The sequence below is a fragment of the Castor canadensis genome, chromosome 5 (genome assembly GCF_047511655.1).
Source record: "Castor canadensis chromosome 5, mCasCan1.hap1v2, whole genome shotgun sequence".
NCBI classification, from domain to species: domain Eukaryota; kingdom Metazoa; phylum Chordata; class Mammalia; order Rodentia; family Castoridae; genus Castor; species Castor canadensis.
This window is the reverse complement of record NC_133390.1, coordinates 113,958,964-113,985,164: the sequence shown is the minus strand read 5'-3', so window position 1 is coordinate 113,985,164 and position 26,201 is coordinate 113,958,964. Positions and strand designations below refer to the sequence as shown.

The 26,201-nt window shown below is 37.8% G+C and overlaps 1 long non-coding RNA gene across 1 annotated transcript; it reads right to left on the bottom strand.

Moving 5' to 3' along the window:
* Positions 1 to 383: 383 nt before the first annotated feature.
* Positions 384 to 25,551, bottom strand: LOC141423310 (uncharacterized). Its single transcript, XR_012448072.1, has 3 exons — positions 25,409 to 25,551; positions 5,212 to 5,344; positions 384 to 844 (listed from the first exon to the last, which is right to left on the bottom strand). It is a non-coding gene; the product is annotated as an uncharacterized lncRNA (long non-coding RNA).
* Between the last annotated feature and the right edge of the window lie 650 nt (positions 25,552 to 26,201).

Genomic DNA, 26,201 nt, shown 5'->3' with positions numbered 1-26,201 from the left:
TCTTACACAAATGTAGCTTTGCCCAGATGAAATTTTTAAAGATATTTTATGAAGAATGTTAAAGTACATCTAGTTATTTTCTAAATCAATTCATCCAGCAAACTTATTTCTCAAAACATATATTAAAATCTCCCTGGAGGAGTATATAGCATAAATATTTTTAAAAATTCATTGTAGCAGAGAATGCTGGGAACAAAAAAATGTCCAGTTACACAGAGTAACCACCAGAGAACCTTCCTTCAAGGAGGCACTCTGGTGTGTACCTGGCAATCATTCTAGTTTCCAGACCATGCAGTACACCAGTGCATTCATCTCCTAAGGCTGCCATAAGAAAACACCAAAGACTGGATAGCTTAAACAACAGAAATTTATTCTCTCACAGTTCTGGAGGCTGCAAATCCAAGATCAAGGTGTTTGCAGACTTAATTTCTTCTGAGACTTCTCTCCTTGGTTTGTAGACAGCTGCCTCTTGCAGTATCCTTACAAGGCTTTTTCTTTACTGGTGGACAATCTTGGTCATTCTGCTTCTTATAAGGACACCAGTGATATTGGATTAAAGCACCACCCAAAAGACTTTATTTTAACCTAATCACCTCTTCAAAGACTCCTGAATTTCAACAAACCAGTTTTGCAGGCACAATTCTGTCCATATCAAGCCACGTTTCTTAGAGAGTGGCTGGATGTCACAACCAGTTGGGTAGAATATATCAGTAAGTGGCAGCTGATTATTAGCCCTGACAAGGGCTCTATAAGGATTTGGAAAACATCTTGTGAGATTTGGGAGAGTTTTTGAGGTAGTTTCAAGGTTGAAGATTGAGGCTCACGAGGTGGGCTGAGACCATTTCTGGAAGGAAATAATGTAATAGCTAGTAGATAAAAAACAGGCCCTGGGTAGGAACACAGGGTTTGAAACCAGAGTTTGCATTGCTGTTTTCCACATGTAAAATAAATAGAATTGTGCCAATCTCTTAGAATGTTGTGAGTAATAAGATAATGAGGTAAAATGCTTGTGATATTCCAAGCCCAAAGTAGATGCTCAATAAATGACACATTACTATGCTTCTGTAGAATATGCTTGCATACACACAGGACTGTAAGACCCACCATTACATTCAATGATCTCTAAAGTCACTCTTAGCTCTAAAATTCTGTGATTCCAAGTGACACTTGTCCGCTGATTTACAGTGAAAGGAATGAAACTTTTAAATACATTTATTACTTTCAATATAAAGACAAGCTGTGTTTTCCTGCTCTGTGGGAGTTATATCTATTTTTGTCAGTCACATTGCTTAATTTAACATGGATATGTTGAAATAACAGCCTTATACTCACCAGGTAAACATCGTAACTCTCTGTGAGATTACTTTTTCTTTGGTTATCATATTATTAAACATGATACTTATGTATTGCGAATCAAATGAGATATGTAATCATTAAAATAATGAAATACATATTTTATGTACAATATGGAATAATCTTGAAGATGTATTATTCTGTGACAAAAGCAAAGTACACAGAGATACCCACTAAATGCTACCATATGTTTACAAAAGAACTGTCTTTTTCTATTATTTACATTTTTACCATGTGCATGCATTGCCTTTTGAAAAACTAGATTTTCTTTTTCACAGTAAAATGAAACAGGAGAATAAATGCCCAAAATTTCATTTTCAAACAGAAATCCCAATCAACAGCACCAGTAGCAGCTGCTGTTTATCTTTGTTTGATAAGAGCAAAACAGCAGATAAAACGAAAAAATAAACTAAATGAAAAGGCATCAGCAAAGATCAAATTCCAAATGACTCTTATCCCTGTTGCCTCTGCAGTAAGTTCCCAAATAGTGTTTAAAGACTAAGAAATGCCCTGATTTAATAGGGTGAACAAAAGAATCTGGCCAGGCAAAGCTAGGTTCTAATTCTAGTCCTCCTACTTTCTAATTGTGAAAACACAGGCAAATGACTTCAACCTCTGAACCAGACTTTAATCATCACACATTTTTAGTGATGATTTGCCTACCCTTCCACCTCTTAGTGTGGCCTTGAGGTTTAAACGAAATCATATGTGTACAAGCACAAAGCAATTGATGTAGACCAAGTATGCTCTCTTCTCATCTCTTTCAGAAACTCATTAGTAATCCTTGTGGCATACAGACATACATCATTCCTTCAGTTAGCAATGACAAATGGACTCCTCTAAACACTGGGGCTGAAATAGAATGCAGAGCATACACACTTCCTGGCCTCTTGAAGCATAGATTCTAGCAGGGGATGAAAGGGCAGTTAAACATGCAGTGTGATAAACTGTGTCCTCCACTAGATGTAGTATAGGACACCATGGAAACACATATCAGGAATATCTAATCACAGAAGGTGTCTGGAAAGTCTTCCAGAGGAACTCATGTTCAAAGTCTGGCCTGATGCAAGAGCAGGAGCTCATGAGAGGACTCTTGAGTGGACTGTCCTAGGCCACCCACTGGCTCGACTGACTCCTGGAAGATGAAATCTGAAAATGAACAATGTGAGTACAGAGCTCACAAAGCAGCTCCCTCTCCACTTAGAACGTCACACCCATTTTTTTTTTAACCATCTGGTGAATGTAGGTATTGTCAGAACAGATGAAGAGTGTGAAACCTGCAGCTCAGAGAAAAGAAGTCTGTCTAAGATCACACAGCTTCTGAATTGGCAAAGCCAAGGTTCTGATTGTCTCTGATATTTTTGAGCAGATCAAGGGAATCTTTATTTTTGTTTTAATTTTTTATTATTGTATATATATTTGTAGAATTTGTCACATAATATTGAGATAATAACTCAGTGTTAGTTATGTCTAGGTTCTCAGACACATTAAAATACCTAGAAGAATGTTTGGTGCATAATAAGTGCTCAGTAACTATCTCTTTAATAAATTAATTAAATCCCATGTTTAAAAGCCAAACCTCTTGGAAACAACCTCTGTTTTTCAATAATTTGAATTAATTTATGTTCCAGCACATCAACTAAAATTTAATCATCTTAAAGGCCTTAGAGAATTCTGAAGCCAGGGTGTTTTGAAGCTAGATTGGGTCTCTTTTCTACAAAATGCTAGGATGGCACACAGCTTACAGAACCAGCTCCATCAAGAGGTCCACTTGGGCTCTGAGATGTGTGGAAGAGACATTTCACAATAGTGGAACTGGAAAACTAGGGAAATAAACCAGAGAACCAGCAAAGGATCATGTGAGGATTAGGGATCTAGCTTAGACTGAGGGAAGGAGCCTCCCTAGTATCAAGTTGATATGACTCATTCATTTTGAGTTGGCAGAAGAACTTTCAGACCTATTTTTGAAAAACATCACTTGGTTTTCCTTTTACAACATAGATTTGATCCTTGTACTTGCCAAACCAATCTACATGGAAGCCTGTGCCTGAGAATAAAAACAGAATCAGCATGACTTTACTCCTTTTCCTTTTACCTGACACCAAGGTATGAGAAAGTCAAGTTTGAATAGATTGAACAAACTCTTGTACTTTCTGGAAAACTTTGGTCTTGTGGAATTACTTTCCAGCTTTTAAACATGGCATCTGACTCTTAATTGCCTTGTTTTAATTCTGAGTAATCTAATTCTAGAAGGTAAATTAGGCTCTTTCAGTGCTCTATTAACTTTTTCTTGCCCCAGGGGGAAAATTGTTAAATTCTCTTTATGTGTTCTGAGAAAGCAGACTTTGGAACTGACCCATAAGCTTGTAAGAGCCTAATTCTGACCAAGGAGTGAGTTTTCACTAGCTTCTAATGTTATTTTAATTTGAGCCATCTCTTTCTCTCTCTCTCTCTCTCTCTCTCTCTCTCTCTCTCTCTCTCTCTCTCTCCCTCCCTCCCTCGTCCCTTTCTTTTTCTCTTCTTTTATATACAAATACATACACACACTGCCATTTTCTCTTTCTCAATACACGTGAAAAGTTAGGGTTTTTTTTAATTCATTTTTATGGTTTACCTTACTCTCAGTATCTCAAAGCCTCTGAACCAAGTTCAGGTTTTTCTCCCATTTCCTTTTACTACAACTCATCTGTCTCCAACATGTAAACCCCATGATGGAAGGGACTGTGTCTCCAGCTGACATCTAGCAACATACCTCCAATGTGGTAGACTCAATACATTTTTTCTTAAATAAGTAAATGAATGAGTACATTGAGCTAATACTCACATGCTTAGAGATAAAATGAAGCACACCGATTCAATCAATTCATTGGCTATCCTCTATCAAGAAAGAAGTAATAAATTTTCCAGGTTAAAATCACCTATCACAACATGAAAAGTTTCTCCTTAAAACCTCTGGGATGAACAAGTAGACCAAATATATATATATTCAAGCTAACTATACTTAATAACATGCTTTCCATAAGTATGGAAACACAATTTATGAGCAAGGTGATTAGCTGTTGTGTGCAAGAGTTAGGTAGAAGTTGCATTATCTTTATTTTTTAGCATTTGCCAACTTGCAATATAATGCCCATGTTACACGACAAAGGGGAAAATGGAGACTTTTGACTCCCAGTTTGATGCTCTTCAATGCAATATGCAGATAACAAGAAGTTATTAGAAAGAACTCAAAGAAAATCCAAGACGGAATTGTCACAAAAAGACACTTTCTGTTGTAAGCAAGTAAATAACAGAAATAGACCTCTGCAGGCATATGCTAAAACATACAGGGGAAATACCACATTAAGATTTAGTTCCAAATACAGTTTTGAAAACCAAAACTTCATTTAATACCGCTGCATTTCCCAAGATCACACACCCAGGAACACACACGGCTGTCAATTATTGGTAACTAAGTCAGTCTGTGGTTTACCTCCCATGGCCTCTCTCTCCTTGGTTTCTGTTAATATTGGCAACAGAACCAGTGTTGGAAGGCCACTGTGAAATCCAGAATTCACACAGTCTGAAACTGCTTATGTCAGGCTTTTCTTCAGGGTGAAAATAATATTCAACAACGTTCAGCATGTGCTTACCACATCTGCACCCATTTTGGGTCAATCAGAAAAAAAAAAAAGAGAGAGAGAGAGAGAACTGCTGGAAAGAAATATGCTACCCATTCAAAAGTAAAAACGGGAAAAGCCAGCTGCATACAAACCCTGAAGATTGCACTGATGAGAGCCATGGATGGGCAGAAAGAGCTGCTTCAGGAATAGAAAATCGAACTTCTGAACAGAAAAGTCTCCGACAAAAAGTACTTACCCTCCATCCAAAGCAATTCCTAGGAATCCGATGAGAACATCTCCATTCCACCCCAGAAGTATTCACAAAGAAGATTTCTTCCCATATGTGTGTATTCATTGATTTGCCTTTAGTCCCCTCATTATATGTTTTACTGAAGAAAATACAGAGAAACACACAGAAGAAAAGATGAAAAATCACTCACAGAAATGTCTCTTTTATATTTCCACTGCTGGTTAAAACCTCACCCATAATTCCCCATAATCATCAATAAACTATAGAGAAGTGTTTTCTATTAAACTTTCTTTCAGAGAATTTATGTCAGTTCTTTCTACAGTCACGTGTCTCCTTTGTATGAGTTTTTAATAGGCAAGACAAGACCCAAGATAGAATCTAGTGTGTGCAATAGTTTCCCCAAATTGTATAAAGTTTGTTCCCTTTTCATTATTATTTCATGTAGTCCTAAGAGTAATTCTATAGAATAATTATTATTACAGGAGAAAATGAGATATAAGGAGATTAATAACTAACCCAAGATTATGCTGGACATAATAAGAGGACAAGAATTAAGATTCTAAACTAAATCCATGCTTTGCCTACTACATTTGCTAGCTTTGTTGGAGAGAGCAAATCTCAAATATATCTTTCAGATGTTAGGTGAATAAAAACCTCTTTGTATATAAATACAAATGGATAAATAGAAGTGTTACATGTGTGTATTAAAAAACATACAAACACAAGTGTGTATGCACACACAGATACATATATCTATCTATATACATATATGTGTATGTATCTCAGTGAACACAAAATTTTTAGGATCCTATAATATCAAATAGTCAAAATTCCTACAGAAATTTTAGTAAAGCATAAACCTCATATCTGCATGTCTTTATGTGTGGATAACATTTCTACTCATGTAGTTTTTGATAAAGATTAAATAGGAAAATAAGTGAGGAGTCTGGAGTGGACATGTCTATAATCCCAGCACTCAGACTGAGCCAAAAGGATCACACATTTAAGACAAGCCTGGCCTATATAATGACATCCTGTATCAAAAAGGAAAAGAAAAACAGAAAAAGAAGAAAATAAGTGGTATTGTAATATATAAACTATCAAGCACTGTGAACAAATAGAGAGTATTAGTCCTCAAGGACATAGTCGACCAAAACCCTCTGCAAACCATACATATTGAGAGTGAGGTTCAAACACTTGTATTTCTTCTAAACTATCTAATGAACCATCCCTTTTAAATCCCTGCTGAAGTTGCTCAGTCAACACCTATTTATTGAGTTCTTTTGCATCATGAGCACAAGACTGTACAGATGTAAGTCTCTGCTTTGCTTTCATGAACTTTTCATAAGTCCTTCATCTCCTCTTCAGATCTATTTGGGAAGAGAAGCGCACACCTCCAGCAGCTTGGGTTGGCACTGATCCGTGCACTGTGGCTTGGGGAACTGTCACCACTGGCTAAGAAGTTGTCTCTTCCATCCCCTTCTCTGCACCTCTGGATATGCAGAAGGATAACAGACATAACTGGCCTGGTCAATGAGACTTTACTTAGCTGACAGCATGGAGTAGCCAAATGAGCTAAAAACTGGCCATGGTAACTGATTTCTGTCTATAGCACTAATAAGTTTTCTGGATAAAAATCGTAATTCTAAAAAGCTGAGCTTTGTCAGAGCTAACTGACATTTTCTTTAAAATTGCTTAACACAACATGCTGACCCAGTATAGCTGCTGGGAAAATGATAAGTTAAATTTTAGGGCAATTGACAGCATGGCTTTGGAAAAATTATTTATCATTTTTTAAAAAAAAAGGAATCAAGGGTGATGAATAGAAAGACAAGATGGAGAAATGAGAAAGGAGACAAAGGAGGCAGAAAGAATGAATCTCACACCAATTTAATCCAACCACTACTGATGAATCATCTATCACATACAGGGCCCATATAAAGTAATTGGGTGGCAACAAAGATAAATAAAATATATCCATTCAACAAATATTTATTAAGGTAGGAGAAGAGCAGATATCCTAATATCCATGTCAACTGGGAATAAATTTAATAGTACCTAAATTAGAAATAAATCAGCAGTGTACTCAAAACTAACCTGCTTATTTAAGCAATTGTTAGAAAATTATATTTCCTCAAAAAAACAACCCTTGTCTTTTCTTGGAGCAGCACTGAGTGATGGCTAATCAGTTTGGCCCAGATCTACCATTTACAGAAAAATTCTATCAGCTGTTAAGCAGGACCAACATCCCGACAATTTAGTGAGGTTTGAATGTGGTTTATCCCAACAAAACGCAGGCTGAGACTTAATTCCCCAGTGTAATGGGATAAGGTGGTGAGAACTCTGTGAGGTCATTAGGTCTTGGGGGCTGCATCTTGGGGCTGGGGGGCCAAGTCTCAAAGGACTGGATTTAAATGCCTAAAAAGTAGGTTGCTATAAAGGGATGTCACCCCACTTATTTATCTTCTTTCACAACTACTCTTCACTCTTGCACATGTTCCTGTTATGTGATCATCTGCTATGCTGTGACACAGCCAGGGGGCCTTTGTCAGTCACTAGCACTATACCATTCAACTTTCCAGCTACCAGAATCCTGAGCCAAATGAACCTCTTCTCTTTATATATTACCTAGTGCCAGATACTTTGTCATAGCAAGTAAAGAGTAAGACATCGGGATAGCAATTTTCCAGAGGTTTTCTGACTGACAGTATGATGTAGCACAGGGACAAGTAAGTTGGAGTTTCTGACATGTGAGTTCTAAACTTATCTATGTCACTAATTACCCTTGAAATAACTAGAGTAGAAGATACAGTGTTTATTTTCCAACTTAACATTCCAACTCAATTACATGTTTCAAAAATATGATAGTAACTGGGAAAAAACTTTTCCCAATTAATTATATTTGAAAATAATATAAACATTCAATTCCTATATATTTCTAATTTGAATATACAAATATTAACATATTTCAAATAAAAGTTCTGTTGGGTGGGCCAAAAATCAGTACAGTTGGCTCTCCTCATAGATAAAACCAATTACAGATTGAAAACATTTTTAATAGCATCAACAGTAAACATGTATATGTCTCTTTCCCTGTCACTATTTCTTAAACAATATAGCACCACAATTACTTACACAGTATTTAGATTGTGTTCAGTATTATAGATCATCCAGAGATTATTTAAAGTGTGCAGGAAGATGTGAATACATTATATGCAAATACTATGCTATTGTACGTAAGAGATGTGAGCATCCTTGAATTTTGGTATCAAAGGGATTCCTAGAATCAGCCTCCAAGGATATCATGGAATGTCTGACACTCACCTGTAAACCCAACTCTAGGGATACTGAGGCAGGAGGATCAAGAGTTCAAGTCCACCCTGGGATATAAAGCAAGACGTCTCAAAAAATCAAAAAAAAGAAAAATACAAAAAGATGACTGTATTATGGATGTGAAAAGTAATTGATTCCTTAAACTTTGTGAACTCATTCCTGTATCTTCTATCCATATTCCAAAATCTTCTAGCTAAGCCTTGAAACTTCAGTAGACTCACTGTTGTAAATAATCACACCAGAGGAGTGGTGTGAAAAAGAATGAAGCTTTCTCTGTGCACCATTTCCCACTGACTCACACAACTATGTTTCAACTGAACAAAGTTCAAGTAGTTATGCCTTTCTTCCTACCAAGATTTGTTCAGAACATGTTTCCAGGAGCACTGGAGATGGAATTGTATCTGGAAAAAGGCAATAATTGACATTATAAATAATGAACAAATGAGTACAAATTGCTAGGAAACACCTCACATAATTCTCTATAAATCAAAAGTACATGCGATTGGATTCATGACATATATATACTTAATTAAAAAAACCGTATTTTCTTTTTTTTTCTTTTATTATTCATATGTGCATACAAGGCTTGGTTCATTTCTCCCCCCTGCCCCCACCCCCTCCCTTACCACCCACTCCACCCCCTCCCGCTCCCCCCCCTCAATACCCAGCAGAAACTATTTTGCCCTTATCTCTAATTTTGTTGTAGAGAGAGTATAAGCAATAATAGGAAGGAACAAGGGGTTTTGCTGGCTGAGATAAGGATAGCTATACAGGGCATTGACTCACATTGATTTCCTGTGCATGGGTGTTACCTTCTAGGTTAATTCTTTTTGATCTAACCTTTTCTCTAGTTCCTGGTCCCCTTTTCCTATTGGCCTCAGTTGCTTTAAGGTATCTGCTTTAGTTTCTCTGCGTTAAGGGCAACAAATGCTAGCTAGTTTTTTAAATGTCTTACCTATTCTCACCCCTCCCTTGTGTGCTCTCGCTTTTATCATGTGCTCATAGTCCAATCCCCTTGTTGTGTTTGCCCTTGATCTAATGTCCACATATGAGGGAGAACATATGATTTTTGGTCTTTTGGGCCAGGCTAACCTCACTCAGAATGATGTTCTCCAGTTCCATCCATTTACCAGCGAATGATAACATTTCGTTCTTCTTCATGGCTGCATAGAATTCCATTGTGTATAGATACCACATTTTCTTAATCCATTCGTCAGTGCTGGGGCATCTTGGCTGTTTCCATAACTTGGCTATTGTGAATAGTGCCGCAATAAACATGGATGTGCAGGTGCCTCTGGAGTAACAGTCTTTTGGGTATATCCCCAAGAGTGGTATTGCTGGATCAAATGGTAGATCGATGTCCAGCTTTTTAAGTAGCCTCCAAATTTTTTTCCAGAGTGGTTGTACTAGTCTACATTCCCACCAACAGTGTAAGAGGGTTCCTTTTTCCCCGCATCCTCGCCAACACCTGTTGTTGGTGGTGTTGCTGATGATGGCTATTCTAACAGGGGTGAGGTGGAATCTTAGTGTGGTTTTAATTTGCATTTCCTTTATTGCTAGAGATGGTGAGCATTTTTTCATGTGTTTTCTGGCCATTTGAATTTCTTCTTTTGAGAAAGTTCTGTTTAGTTCACATGCCCATTTCTTTATTGGTTCATTAGTTTTGGGAGAATTTAGTTTTTTAAGTTCCCTGTATATTCTGGTTATCAGTCCTTTGTCTGATGTATAATTGGCAAATATTTTCTCCCACTCTGTGGGTGTTCTCTTCAGTTTAGAGACCATTTCTTTTGATGAACAGAAGCTTTTTAATTTTATGAGGTCCCATTTATCTATGCTATCTCTTAGTTGCTGTGTTGCTGGGGTTTCATTGAGAAAGTTCTTACCTATACCTACTAACTCCAGAGTATTTCCTACTCTTTCTTGTATCAACTTAAGAGTTTGGGGTCTGATATTAAGATCCTTGATCCATTTTGAGTTAATCTTGGTATAGGGTGATATACATGGATCTAGTTTCAGTTTTTTGCAGACTGCTAACCAGTTTTCCCAGCAGTTTTTGTTGAAGAGGCTGCTATTTCTCCATCGTATATTTTTAGCTCCTTTGTCAAAGATAAGTTGCTCATAGTTGTGTGGCTTCATATCTGGATCCTTTATTCTGTTCCACTGGTCTTCATGTCTGTTTTTGTGCCAGTACCATGCTGTTTTTATTGTTATTGCTTTGTAATATAGTTTGAAGTCAGGTATTGTGATTCCTCCTGCATTGTTCTTTTGACTGAGTATTGCCTTGGCTATTCGTGGCCTCTTGTGTTTCCATATAAATTTAACAGTAGATTTTTCAATCTCTTTAATGAATGTCATTGGAATTTTGATGGGAATTGCATTAAACATGTAGATTACTTTGGGGAGTATCGACATTTTTACTATGTTGATTCTACCAATCCATGAGCATGGGAGATCTCTCCACTTTCTATAGTCTTCCTCAATCTCTTTCTTCAGAAGTGTATAGTTTTCCTTGTAGAGGTCTTTCACATCTTTTGTTAGGTTTACACCTAGGTATTTGATTTTTTTTGAGGCTATTGTAAATGGAATTGTTTTCATACATTCTTTTCCCGTTTGCTCATTGTTAGTGTATAGAAACGTCAATGATTTTTCTATGTTGATTTTATATCCTGCTACCTTGCTATAGCTATTGATGATGTCTAGCAGCTTCTGAGTAGAGTTTTTTGGGTCTTTAAGGTATAGGATCATGTCGTCTGCAAATAGGGATATTTTGACAGTTTCTTTACCTATTTGTATTCCTTTTATTCCTTCTTCTTGCCTAATTGCTCTGGCTAGGAATTCCAGTACTATGTTGAATAGGAGTGGAGATAGTGGGCATCCTTGTCTGGTTCCTGATTTTAGAGGGAATGGTTTTAATTTTTCTCCGTTAAGTATAATGCTGGCTGTAGGTTTGTCATATATAGCTTTTATAATGTTGAGGAACTTTCCTTCTATTCCTAGTTTTCTTAGAGCTTTTATCATGAAATGATGTTGGATCTTATCAAAGGCTTTTTCTGCATCTATTGAGATGATCAAGTGGTTTTTGTCTTTGCTTCTGTTAATGTGGTTTATTACGTTTATTGATTTTCGTATGTTGAACCACCCCTGCATCCCTAGGATGAAGCCTACCTGGTCGTGGTGAATAATCTTTTTGATGTGTTGCTGAATTCGATTTGCCATTATTTTGTTGAGGATTTTTGCATCAATGTTCATTAAGAAGATTGGCCTATGGTTCTCCTTTTTGGAGGTGTCTTTGCCTGGTTTTGGGATAAGTGTAATACTGGCTTCCTAAAATGTGTTTGGCAGTTTTCCTTCCCTTTCTATTTCATGGAACAGTTTAAGGAGGGTTGGTATCAGTTCTTCTTTAAAGGTCTGATAGAATTCAGCAGAGAATCCAGCAGGTCCTGGACTTTTCTTTTTGGGGAGACTCTTGATTGCTGCTTCAATTTCATTTTGTGTTATAGGTCTATTCAGGTGATTAATTTCCTCTTGGTTCAGTTTTGGATGATCATATGTATCTAGAAATCTGTCCATTTCTTTTAGATTTTCAAATTTATTTGAATATAGGTTCTCAAAGTAGTCTCTGATGATTTCCTGGACTTCCATGGTGTTTGTTGTTATCTCCCCTTTTGCATTCCTAATTCTACTAATTTGGATTTTTTCTCTCCTCATTTTAGTCAGGTTTGCCAGGGGTCTATCGATCTTGTTTATTTTTTCAAAGAACCAACTTTTTGTTTCATTAATTCTTTGAATGGTTTTTTTGGTTTCTATTTCATTGATTTCAGCTCTTATTTTTATTATTTCTCTCCTTCTATTTGTTTTGGGATTTGCTTGTTCTTGTTTTTCTAGGAGTTTGAGATGTATCATTAGGTCATTGATTTGGGATCTTTCAATCTTTTTAATATATGCACTCATGGCTATAAACTTTCCTCTCAAGACTGCCTTAGCTGTGTCCCATAGGTTCCGGTAGGTTGTGTTTTCATTTTCATTGACTTCCAGGAACATTTTAATTTCCTCTTTTATTGCATCGATGATCCATTCTTCATTAAGTAATGAGTTATTTAGTTTCCAGCTGTTTGCATGTTTTTTGTCTTTACTTTTGTTGTTGAGTTCTACTTTTATTGCATTGTGGTCAGATAGTATGCACGGTATTATTTCTATTTTCTTATATTTGCTGAGGCTTGCTTTGTGCCCTAGGATATGATCTATTTTGGAGAAGGTTCCATGGGCTGCTGAGAAGAATGTATATTGTGTAGAGGTTGGATGAAATGTTCTGTAGACATCTACTAGGTCCACTTGATCTATTGCATATTTTAGATCTTGGATTTCTTTATTGAGTTTTTGTTTGGATGACCTATCTATTGATGATAATGGAGTGTTAAAGTCTCCCACAACCACTGTGTTGGCGTTTATATATGCTTTTAGGTCTTTCAGGGTATGTTTGATGAAATTGGGTGCGTTGACATTGGGTGCGTACAGATTGATGATTATTATTTCCTTTTGGTCTATTTCCCCTTTTATTAGTATGGAATGTCCTTCTTTATCTCATTTGATCAATGTAGGTTTGAAGTCTACTTTGTCAGAGATAAGTATTGCTACTCCTGCTTGTTTTCGGGGGCCATTGGCTTGGTAAATCTTCTTCCAGCCTTTCATCCTAAGCATATGCTTATTTCTGTCGGTGAGATGGGTCTCCTGTAAGCAACAAATTGTTGGATCTTCTTTTTTAATCCATTTTGTCAAACGGTGTCTTTTGATGGGTGAATTAAGTCCATTAACATTAAGTGTTAGTACTGATAGGTATGTGGTGATTCCTGCCATTTAGTTATCTTAGTTGTTTGAAGGTTTGATTGTGTGTACCTAACTTGATGTTACTCTCTACTGTCTTGCTTTTTCTTATCCTGTGGTTTGGTGCTGCCTGCCTTTTCATGGTTAAGTTGGGTGTCACTTTCTGTGTGCAGGATCCCTTGCAGAATCTTTTGTAATGGTGGCTTTGTGGTCACATATTGTTTTAGTTTCTGCTTATCATGGAAGACTTTTATTGCTCCATCTATTTTGAATGATAGCTTTGCTGGGTAGAGTATCCTGGGGTCAAAAACTGCTCTTTATAGTCTTAATGGTATATTTAGTTAATTGTTTGTGTCTAACTTCAGTTATATGATATTAGCTTATGTATTTTGAAATATCAGATGGGACAAATTTCTATTTCACGGATTAAAACAAAGGCATGTCGTACAAACTAGATGCAGTCCTCTTCAGCATTGAAAGAGGGGAGTGACTATTATAGGAATTATTTCTGTTCACTAAAAAGCACTATTCAGTAAAGCAATCAAACTATTAAATAATCAAAAATTCAATCCTTGGAACAAATACTTCAATAGAAAGGTGCATGATAACTCCTAAATATTCCCTTACCAATTTTGACAGAACAAGGAACAGAAGGACCATCTGTCCTTTTGTATGGGCTTTCATATATGGTTGACTTTTGCCACATGGAGATCCAGTTTCTCATTTACTGCAACCGACCTCCACCCAACAAATACCATAATTTTTAGGCAGCTTAAGAAATCTATGCTATTGGTTCTTCTTCTAGAAATTTGACCATCACACTTTAGTCTTCCAGCAAATTTTCTTCAAAGAAAAAGGATAAAATATTGAACATCAACCTTGTCTCATGTAGCTGCAGGATTATACTTTTATCAGTTTAAATAACTGATGAACAGCCTTGTCTGGGTGATGGTAATGATGATGATGATAATTGCAGAATGCTTTGTATGTTTTTACTTTTTTATTTTTGAATGTTTCTCCTATAATTTTATTTTAGTTCAATTCACCCAAAATATATTTACAATTCTTTTGCTGCAAGCACCAGGAAATAACATAGACATGTAAATATATTTTCAACAAAGCACAGAGCAGTAGGTTCAAACCCTACACCTGTCAATAAGCAAGCAATGCTGCTAGAGAACTATAAGGGGGATTGAACACTGTCTGGTGGAGAAAGTAATGGAGGAAACAAAGAAGACATCAAATCTAAGGTTTTATCTACAGAAGGGGGGAAAAATCAGGTGAACATGAAAAGGCAGGTGCGTTAAGACACCAGTAAATGAAAAGATAGTAGCTTAAAAACTTAGTTGTAGGCTGAATTATGAAAATCCTTGAATGTCGTTCGAAGAATTCAGGCTCTGTCCTCCCTCTGTCAACGACTGCAGGTGGGGAAAGATGGACAGAAACACATAAAATATCTACCATCTTTTGTTTATTCCAAAATATATGTTTCTCATTTTTTTTTGCCAATTCTGACATTAGAAAGCATCTCATCTCTCAATGGATAGAGTTTTACAGCAGAAGTTGTGACATAATTGTCACTACCTGCACCTGCAGCTTTTATTTTCCTGCTTATGCATGCACAAGCATGGTACATAAAGAAAATCTGGAAAAAAAATCTTAAAAAAGACTAGGTATGAAAAGGAGAGTCTAAGTGACAAGCTTATTTCATAGCTTAATTGGTAGCACTTTTTTTTTGGTGATACATAAGAGATCAGTGTGGTAGATTGCTTTAAAAGTTCACTGGTCACAATGCAAAATGCATAAATAGAGAAGCAACAATCAAAATGGTCCTGAACAATATTTCCTGCAAAATGCTAGTGCATTTATTAGAAAGGGAGAAGTGGACCACAGTGGAAGCTAGAAGCTGTTCTAATAGTCCAGACAAGAAATGATGGAGTGTGGACTGTGGTAATGGTGCGGAGATCTGAGAGACAGAGTCAAGGTTCATCTTAATGGTGAATTTAATGAGAATTGCTGTATATCTGGATGTGATTGAAAAGAGAAGGTATTTCTATTTTTCACTGCTCTGTTTTGGCAGTGCTCGGGATCAAACTCAGGGCCTCGTGCATGTAAACCAAGTGCTCTACTACTGAATCAGACCTCCAGCCCAAGACAATGACTTCAAGGTAACTCCTATTAGATTTGTTCATTTTTTAGTGTTTGTTTTTAACTACTGCCTGCATTTGTTATTTATTAAAATCCAAGTTTTTATATAGGGCCCCGATCTTATAAATAGCAATGTTGTCAGTAAAGGAAATGAAACATCTTTCTCCCTTTGGCTCTGTGAGTAGGCCTTTTAAACCTCCATTTTATAAGAGTTGTCATTGTGTCCATCACATAATCTTCATGGCTTTGAGAGTGACTTTTGGCAACTACTGATAATCTGATACATAAAACCCTCACCTATACAACCTGCTGAGCCAGGCTCTCTTATTTCCGAGGAGATAACTCCTGTTCCAGACACTGAGGAAGGTCTATGACACCTGTGCTATCTCCAGGGCCATTTGGTATTTATTGAAAGAATTAAAGGCACGGTGAGTTTCTGGCATTAAATTGCTCCATGATTGGCCCCCAACATGAGCCAAACAGGAAGTATAGCATTCGTAGAACAAACCTTCCACAAATTTCTTTTTTGGGAAACTGCCACAATCCTGAACATATCCACAACCCTCTCTAAGCATGGACAGTAAAGAATAAATACTAAAGAAAGAGAGAAGAGGGAGAGCTCCTTTCATGTTTACTTTTCCTTCGGTATGGTTTTAATAAAACCAAAAGGCATGGTTGAGATTTCCTACACATGAGTTTGATTTTTCCAAAAATTGAAGAAGTTAACTAGCAATGGAATTAACCACTGAAAGCCTGGTGGGATTAATCTCCTGGTGATCACCACTTTTAACAAACAGATCATCACATCTACACCCTTGGTAACCAAGACACTAGAATCCAAAAGTCTCAAAAACAAAACTCTGCTAATGTAACTGGATCAGGACACTTTCCATCCTACGAAAGTGTTGAGTATTGAGAATTAAAGCCAGGCTGGGAATGGTGGGTCACAGAGCCTCAGCTACTTGAGAGGCAGAGACTGGGAGGACTGAGGCTCAAATACAGCCCAGTAAAAAAGTTAGCAGGACAGCATCTCAACAAACAGCCTGCACACGGCAATGCACATCCAAACTCCCAGCTTCATGGGCAGGCATAGGTAGGAGGATCACAGTCCACAGTCAGGGCAAAAACACATGACCTTACATGAAAAATTACTAAAGCAGAAAAAGGTTGGGGGTGTGATTCAAGTGGTAGAGCACCTGCCTAGCAAGTGTGAGGCCCTGAGTTCAAACCCTAGTGCCAACAACAAAAAAAATTACTTTTTTATATAAATTTATAAATACAAATGGGAGGGATTTATTGTGTTTAGCTGGACAAGTTTCAAAATATACTGACAAACATACACCCTTGGCTTCAAATCCTTCTCAACAATATCTCCACCCTCATCTTATTCCTATTAGCTCTTTAAAAGCTTCCTTCTCCTCCTCCTTTTCCTCCTCCTTCTCCTCCTCCTCCTTCTTCTTCTTCTCCTCCTTCTCCTCCTCCTCCACCTCTCCTTCCTCCTTTTTCCTTTGTTTCTCTTGTCTATTGTTTTTCTTAAGATAGAGTCTTGCTATGTAGCACATTTTGGTCTCAAACTCCCTATGAATCCCAGGCTAGCCTGGAACTTGTGATCCTCCTGCCTCAGTTTCCCAAGTGCTTGTTTACACAAACTTGGAAACAAGCTTTTTACTTTATCTAAACGTCTGCATGTTTCCCTTAATTATCATTTGACTATTCATTGTGTTTATATTGGACATAACAACATTCTCTGTAATTTTCCACCAAATTTTCTTTTGAGTCTTCAGAATTTTAGGTTCTCACCCTACAGTCAAATGCACCACCACCACAATCACTACCACCACCCTCATCATCATCACCCCATCCAGAGAGAGAGAGATGATCAGAATTCCATGTACAGGATGGATTCATCAGGATTTTCAGAGTGGCCTTACATGGATGACTATGTAATTTACTGTTTATACCAGCAAATTTTTTTGAGTGAACGGGAAGATTACTAATAGTCCACAGGAGCAGTGGTGCAATCTGCCTCAGGAAGAGTGGGCGTGTAACTGGAAAGGGACTGAGTGATCTGGCTGTGTAGTTACATATTAGTGAATGGATATATCCCTCCACTAATATAACAATTTTAGAATTGAACAAAGCTCTTTTTAGGAATATCAAATTCTGACAACTAATTCCCAATAGGTCACTTTTTGACCAAAAGCCACTTGAGTTGAAAAGGAAAATATTTGGTTAAATTAACTTACATTGTAATCTAATATTCCTAAAAGAGTTTGTGAAGATAAGATTAAGGTAGAATTTCCCTGGACATGTTCCACAGACCATTGATGTAGGATTCCAACAAAGTTTTATGTCCAAGAAGATTCAAACCTCAAGTTAAGATAAGCCACCAAGACCATCTTAGATCATGAATCTCCAAGAAAGGGATAGTACTCCATATTTCTCAACTTAAGAGAGTCTGGAAATCTCTCTCCAGGAAATAAATATTTCTTTTGCTCCATGGAAAACTTTTTGGGGAATGCTGGTCAAGAGAAAAACACTTTCCCTCCATTTAAGACTCCAATGTGTGTGTATACTGCCTATTTTCTCCATAGTAAGTGTTCAATATTTATTTACAGCCCTGCAACACTAGTTTAGGCTGATTGAGGGTAGTCACTTCCTTTGTCAACTCACTACTGCCCCTGACTATTGTTATGTTTAGGTTTGAGCATATAGATATATGCAGCAGTGATACCCCAGGGGGTACAGAAGTCATTGCTATGGTGTGTTTGCAGGTAGGAGCTTTCCATGTGCACAAGCAGTCTTCTAAGGCCCACAGAATGTACAGCATTCCATCAAACTGTCTTTACAACCAGCTTCCTCATTCCCTTTATTCCCATATTGTGAATGAGCTAGCCAAACTGGATGTTTCCTGTCTGGGTAATCAGGAGTTAGGGCATGCTTTTTCTTAGTTTAGTAAGTCTATTGCAAAGTGAAAAATAAAACTTGGCAGAGTTATTGAGACAAATCCTTAAATGAAACTCAGCCAAAGGCACATGCACACTTAGTAACCATCTCCTTTTGAGATAAGAAAAAAAAAAAACCCAAATTTAAAAGGATATAATGACATTTGGGGAGCAATCATTCCAAGCAATTTTTAAAAGTGGAAATTTAGAAACATTGTCTGCCAGAGAATGATTTTTCTGCAAGAGATATAATTTAAACATGAATTTCTTTTGATAAGTGGATAAAGTTATTTCACTCAGTCTCAGAGTTTTAAAATAATGTTCCATATGTCATTCGATAAAACAGCTAAACCTAAAAGGACCTCAAGACAAAATTTCTGATTGCCAGATTTATTGATTTTCTTCTGCTTTGTGACCCCAAAATGTAACAAACATTTTTGCTGTAGTTAATTTGTAATGAAAATAATTTTAGAGTGCAGTTCAAAATTAACGGAAGAAAGGAAGGGAGAGTAGGAAGGAGGAAAGAACAAAGAAGGAGAGAGAGAGAGAAACATTGACCACTAAATATCATAATTTTCCAAATAACATTAAGCAAAATACTTAGCTTAGCTGAGGGTGTGTCTCAAGTGGTAGAGCACCTGCTAGCAAGACCTTGAGTTCAAATACCAGTATCATCCCTTCCCCCTGAAAATACTAATATTTAAATCATAGAATGGAGAATAAATTGGTAAGAAGCTTACTTGGAGAAGCTTGGGTGACTAGTATACTCTTTATTTCTGCATCTGTTTCTGCAGAATGTACACTATAGAGATTTTGATCTCAGACTTAAGTTAAACAGGCTGGATGTAAATTCTAGCTCTGTGTCTGAATAATCTAGCATCCAGTGAATTTCCACCTGTTGTGTGTCTGCTGTCTGCAGTAGATACATGTGTGTGCCAACAGATGTCTTTTGTTTAAGTCACATTATATCCAGAATCAAGCTCTTAGCTTTCCTTATCTTTCTCTCTCTTTCATTCACTAATCTGTGCTTTGTTTTCTTTCTCCTCTTTTCTGGGATAGCAGCTTTGAAAATTCAATACCTGCTTTACTGTTGAAAGAAAATCTATAGAAAACAAAACATTCGAAATAACATGGGTGTTAGACTACGCTCACCAGTGTTTCTAAGGATCAGATGTTTTTGCCTACTTGGCCACCATACCCTACCATCACCTTAGAAAAGTAAACTTACGCAAACTGTTATTGCCAGTCAATATTAGTGCCTACTTCTACAGACTTTGAATTAATCTGCTGGGGCTTACAAAGCAAAATAGCGCAGATTCAGTGAATGAAACAACAAAAATTTACTTTCTCATAGTTCTGGAGGATGGAAGTCTAAAATCAAGTTTAGGTCATGATGGGAGCTCTCTTCCTGGCTTGTAGAGAGCTGCCTCTTGCCCCACTTCTCATGGCTTTGTGTGTGTGTGTGTGTGTGTGTGTAGAGGGGGAGGGAAGAGAAAAGAGAAGAGAGAGACAAAGAGAGAGATCTGGTGTCATTTCTTACGAAGGCATTAGTCCTAACATATTTAGACCCTCCCTTCTGACTTCATTTAACCTTAACTGCTCCCTTAAGGTCCCCATCTCCAAATATAGCCACATGGAGAGCAAGCATTCAACTCATGAATTTGGGAGTACAATTCAGTCCATATCAGTCTTGATTTTAACTATCACCATGCAGACTACATGTAAGACCCCTTCTCCCCCAATATTTAAACACATTTAGGGAGAACAAAGAACAAAGGAGGAAAGGGAAGGAATTGTAGATGTCTGAAGTAATTCAAATAATATTATTCATTTTTTATACTTTTTCAAATGAAAAGTAGAGATACTTTTTGAAAACTCAAAACATTGATAACTGCTTTCTTTCCATCTATCTTTGCCAGTTTGGGCTGCTCTAACAAATACAAAGAAAACTGGGTCACTTAAACCACAAACATTTAGTTCTCACAGTTCTGGAGGCTGAAAGCCCAAGAGATACCAACATGGTGGATTCTGGTGAGGGTTTATTTCTGGGTTACAGATTGCTGTCTTCTTGTTGTGTCCTCACACGGCAGGAAAAGAATGCTAACTAGCTCTCTGGCCTCTTCTTGTAATGTAGCTAATTCCTTTCTACCCTCATGGCCTAATTAAAGTTAGCCCTCCATTTGCTGGTTTCGTGGATCAAAAATACAGTATTTGAAAGAAAAAAAAAAAAACTAGCATCTGCACTGAACATGTATAGGTTTGTTTTCATGTCATTCTTACCTAAACAGTACAGTAGAACAGCTGCTCACATCACGTTTACAATGTATTAGATATTACAGTCATCCAGAGATGATTTAAAGTACACAGGAGAAATGTAAATATGATGATGTTTTACATAAGGCATTTGGGCATGCACCAACTTTGGTATCTGTGGGGGATCCTAGAATCAATCAGGAATAACTGTATCTCCCAATAGCCTCCAAATACCATCTCCTTGAGATTAGGGTCATAACATGTGGATTTTGAGGAGATATAAACTGCAGTCTCTAGCACCTTCTAATAAACTCCTAAAGACCTTTCAGCATCTCTCATAACCTCTTTGCAATATTTAGTAGTCACATGTTTCATTCTTCTTTCAAAATACACAAGTAGTTGGAGAGTGAGATCTGCACCCAGTTATTTTATTCCTCAGAATAATTAAGTATAGTGTCTTCCAGAAATCAATCTTTCATTGACTCAGTCTATTTCAGTTCAGTGCTTACCATATGCTGCTTGATTAGAAGTTCCTAATAAACGTATGAATGAACTTATGAAGTATGAAACAATTAAAGTGGTTGAAAACTGGAATAGTAATGTTCTGATCCTGTTGCTGAGATATTTATAAAGTATACTCAAAATTTATCATCACTCCTGTCATACATATCAGCAAATGTATGGTTCAGAAATCTTTTCCTTTTGCTTCTATATCACACAGAATTGCAAGTAAAATTCCTCAGTGCTACTTTCACAATGAGGAGAGAATAACTTCAAGTTGCCCAGCACTAAGCTTTTTCTTAATGTGGCTGGTAGAAAATTTAGAATCTTATAAGCTTTCATTGTACAGCACTAGTACAAGCTGGTCACAGGTGCAGCTTAGATAGCTTACCTGGAATAATACTCTGCCAGCATGGGTAGATTCATTACAACCAGCCTAAACTTTTTAAACTTTATTTTTATACTTATCTTTGGCTTCATAAGAGCTTGTTCGCAGAGCAAATAGAATGGGAACACCTGATATGGTTCAAGTGCCATACTTCTATACTTTTTAGCACCTATTTAAAACAAGTGGTTGAATTTGAAAATTTACCGTGTGACAAAGAATAGTCCAAAAGTCATCATGTGGCTTCTTGGCAACTAGTTCCTAAGTAGCACCTGGCTGTGGCTCAGAATATATATAAATTGTTGTGGTAGGGTTTTTTTTTGTGCCGGGGGAGCTGTTTTGTCTTTTGGCAGTACTGGCAGTTGAACTCAGGGCCTTGAGCTTGCCAGGCAGGGGCTCTACCACTTGAACCATGCCCCCGACCCCATTTACTATTCCTTCTTTTTATTTTTGGTGATACTAGGAGTTGAACTCAGGGCCTCACAATTGCTAGGTAGGCAGTCTACCACTTGAGCCACTCCTCCAGCCTACTTTGCTTATTTTTGAGACAGGGTTTCACTTTATGCCCGGGGCAACCAGGATCATAATCCTCCTGTTTAAGCTTCCTACTTGGCTGGAATGACAAGCACAATTTTATTGGTTGAGATGGGGTCTTATGAATTTTTTGCCCTGGCTTCTGACCATAATACCTCAGATCTCTGCCTCCCAAATAGATATGATTGCAGGCATGAGCCAGCACGCCTGGCTGTGGTAGTTTATACTGACCTTTAAACATCAGACTTAAACCAGAAATCAGATATTTTACAATATCCATCTCTAAAGAAAATTAAAACTGGGCTGCTATTGCAGCAATACTTTTGAAGAATTAAAAAGACAATGCCATGAATAAGGAATTTTAATGAGCATTTACATATCGTTTTCATAGACTTAGAGCCCTATCAATGGCATCTCAAGGTTGGTGCAAGCACTTGGATAAGAATAAAATTGGAATCTCACATGTTCATTCATTACGGATGGTGACCTTCAAAACTGCCCTCTGTCTGTTTACTAAATAGATTTCTGTGTATATGGTAGCTTTCTTTTGAATTCCTGATATCAACACTCTGGAAATCATTAGATAACTCACTTGCATTAAGCAGTTCACAATACGTTTTCAAGTTGAATTCAGAAGTCACTTTGTTCCTCCCGTCAGGGCTCATAAGCTACGCCTTCCAATTAAGAGCAATAATTAAGAGATATTTGTAAGGTATGTAATGTATCTCCTCTTTTGTGGCATCTGAAAAGGTTCAGATGGGATAAGAGAATATTCTGCATGGTTTAAAATGCAAGTTAAATCTGGAAGGAGTGTGAGAGTGGAGATTTTATGGAGGCAAAACAGTCAGTGCAGGGACTATGTCAAAGCAGAGCAATTATTAGAAGTGCAGAAGAGAAGGAGGCATGCTTATTTCTTTTAAAAGACAGTGTCCGTTTTCAGAAATGAGCTCTTTAACCTCAGACAGCTGTGAGCCATTTGTCAACTTCCCTGAAGTGTGGAAAAGTCAACCCCTGGGTTTCAGCCATGCAGGTTGGGCTGGTTTCCACTAAGCTGAAAGCACAGGAGGCTGTTTCTGCCTCAAGGACGTCCTGGCTATTGTTAGAGTCCCAGAATGGCAAAACAGCAGAATACGTCCTACAAATTAAGTGAACTAGACTAAATGAAACTGTCAGTGCATGAGAGAGAGACAGAGACACAGAGAGAGAAAGAGAGAGAGAGGCAGAGACAGAGACAGAGAGAGAAGCAAAAACTGCAAATAAAAAGTATCCATCCATAAAGCATGGTGGAAAATCACAGCCATTTGTCATGGCTCTGAATCCTAGCTCTACAGTTTAACTTGCCATCTTAGACACTAGCAATAAATACATTGATAGAACTTAGAAAGGAGATTGCTTTGTACTCACTTTTATAATCTTTGTGATTTGGTATATGAGAAATATTATAACCCAAAAACTTTCTGGGTCTCTGCTTTGTACGTCATGTTCCTTTCAATGACAACAAGACAAGGACTTAGAGCTGACAGAGCTAACAAGGAGTGTCCATGTGCTCCCTGAATTAGGACCCATCTCATTACCCATCTTGATCAGTCTGAAGACTTGTCTTCTGCTCTGGACCCTATTCTTGGATTTTTCTAACCTAGAAAAAGTGGGTGCTACTTCCTTGTTCATCTTTCTTCTTCTCTTGGGGTCTGATCATTCTTTGTACCCACAAAAGGATTATTCAAATGATCTGACAGTAACTATTGACACTGGACTTCCACCTCCTGCAGTAAATTCCAGAACACAATGTGGATTTGGATAATGCTCTGTGTCCTTAGAATGCCAGACTTCACCTCTGCCCTACTTCTAAGGCCAGTAATGCTGTCTCAGGGCTGATACTAGATCTTCCAGATCCCTCATTCAATGCTACTAGAAGACCCAGCCTTAAAAACGAAGCTCGGGAGCTACAACACCTACTTCACCTTCTTCCATTTTTCATATAATTCTGAGCTTAAAGTTGGCTGAATCTCAATCTTACAGAATTGGGATGAGAACACAGAAACTTTGTGGACTTTGTAGAGGAAGTGGCCATGAAGGCAATGAGATGCCTTTCTATTTAGGAAAGGCAACTGAAAAAACATATTTTGAACCAGTAAGTGTAAACCTACTTCCAATCTTTGTTCTTGCTCCTCAGTTCTAACTGTGCTCCTCCCTTTGGGTCAGCTTGTGGTACTCACCTTTGCTCCATGTGGCCTAAAGCAAAATAAAAAAAAAAAAAAGGGAGGAGGGGGAGCTTCATCCCCTTAAGCATAGAAATGAAAAAATAAAGTACCTTCCTTTATAAGTCTGTGTTATGTGTGTAATAAATTTGCCAGCAGTGAGGAATGAGCCTGTGAGAAAGTAACAAAGATACACATCTAATGGAATCTACTGACATAGTACAAAAGCACAATTGTTCCTAAGTTATGAGTTCAATGTCTTTTTTCTTTTCAGCTGGGAGAAACAGTCTCCAGATATTCTGAGCTCCCCCATCCTGATGTGATTCTCCTGTATCTCCTTTGAAAATGACAGTAAAATGTTGTAAATTCTCGGCTACATGGAATGGTGTGGAAACAGGATATGCTAATTAATCTAAGAATTAATAAGAATTTCCTGTAGATATATGAGACAAAATAAGGATAAACCACATTGAAGTACATTGCACTTTCTGATTTTAACAGCCCTGAAAAATCTCTCAAACTCCATAATTGGGATTAAATGCTGCCATTATCAGTATATAATTGGTAGGTGCACTTATCAAGGGATCAAGAGTTCTCCTTGCAAGAATTTCAAACCTCTGTGTCTACAAGCCCTTTTCATCCTCCCCTCACTATCAGCTACTCAAAACATCTCATACATCAGCCACAGAAGACCCCTGAAGGACTACTTCCAGCCTCTCATTTTGTACTCACTGAGCAGACTCCCAACCTCTCCTTGTCTCCCATCTTGACCCACATGAGAGGCCAGACTCTCCTCTGAGCCTGGATTCCATTGCCGCTCATCTTTGCAGGATGACAATGCTCCTCCACGCTGTCTACCCTTCCCTCTCCGCAAGCCCCTCCCCTTCCTACCAGTTCATTTTTATTAGCTTCGGATGTGTCCCCACACATCGCACATAAAGTCCTTTTGTCCCTGTGCTCCTCTCCTGTCAGATGTCCAGGAGAAATTAGAAGGTGAGAAGAGTGATAAACCGTACCCCATTTCCCTACTGTCTTCAGAGCAGAAACTTTTCTGCTTTTTCACCTCCTTCAGTACCCTTTCTTACCTCCTTCATTCTGCTTACACATTCACTGGCTCTCTGAATCTTGTCAGTTGTTATCCATGTCCTTATTGCAAACACAAAGACCAGCCATAGCAAAATGTATACTTTGATCTCTATTTCCTTGTCCTCTGACCTAGGCCACACCAAGACAAAGGTCTCTCTGTTCTCTGTTGTTGCTTCATAAAATGATTGTGGCTGGAGTTGCCCAAAGGCTTCCTTACTCTCATGTCTGGTGCCTGGGAAAGGAAGTCAGAGATAGCTGAGGACTGGATGAGCATATCTCTCTCTCCCCTGCCCTATGTCTTGTTCTCTTCTTCTCTCCTCCTCTTCTCCCCTAACTTCCCCCGCCATGTGGCTTCTCCATATGGCTCGTCTTGGTGGTCTTAGCTCCTGAATGGGAGCTATAAGCTTTTCATGAGCTAACTAGCATCCAAGGCATCAGAATGTCCCACAATTTTATCTTGTTAGTCAAGCCAGTCAATGAGGTCAAGGAAAGGGGAGTTAGACATCACCTCCAATGAGAAGAGTCATTTAACATGCCAAGGCTCTTATTCCTTCCTGCTCCTTCCTGAGGTGTTGGCAGTTTTACTCCTCACCATCCCACAAAATCATCCAACTACCTGTGTGCTCCTCTGTGCATCCTGTTTTAGTTTTTGCCATAATGCTTATCTGTCCATGTGGTCAGAGATTTTTATTCATGTCTATACCCTACCATATAGTACTGTGCCTACTACATAGCAGATAATCAGTGAATATTTGGTGAATGAAATGTGCCAGGCACACTTCTACAGACTTT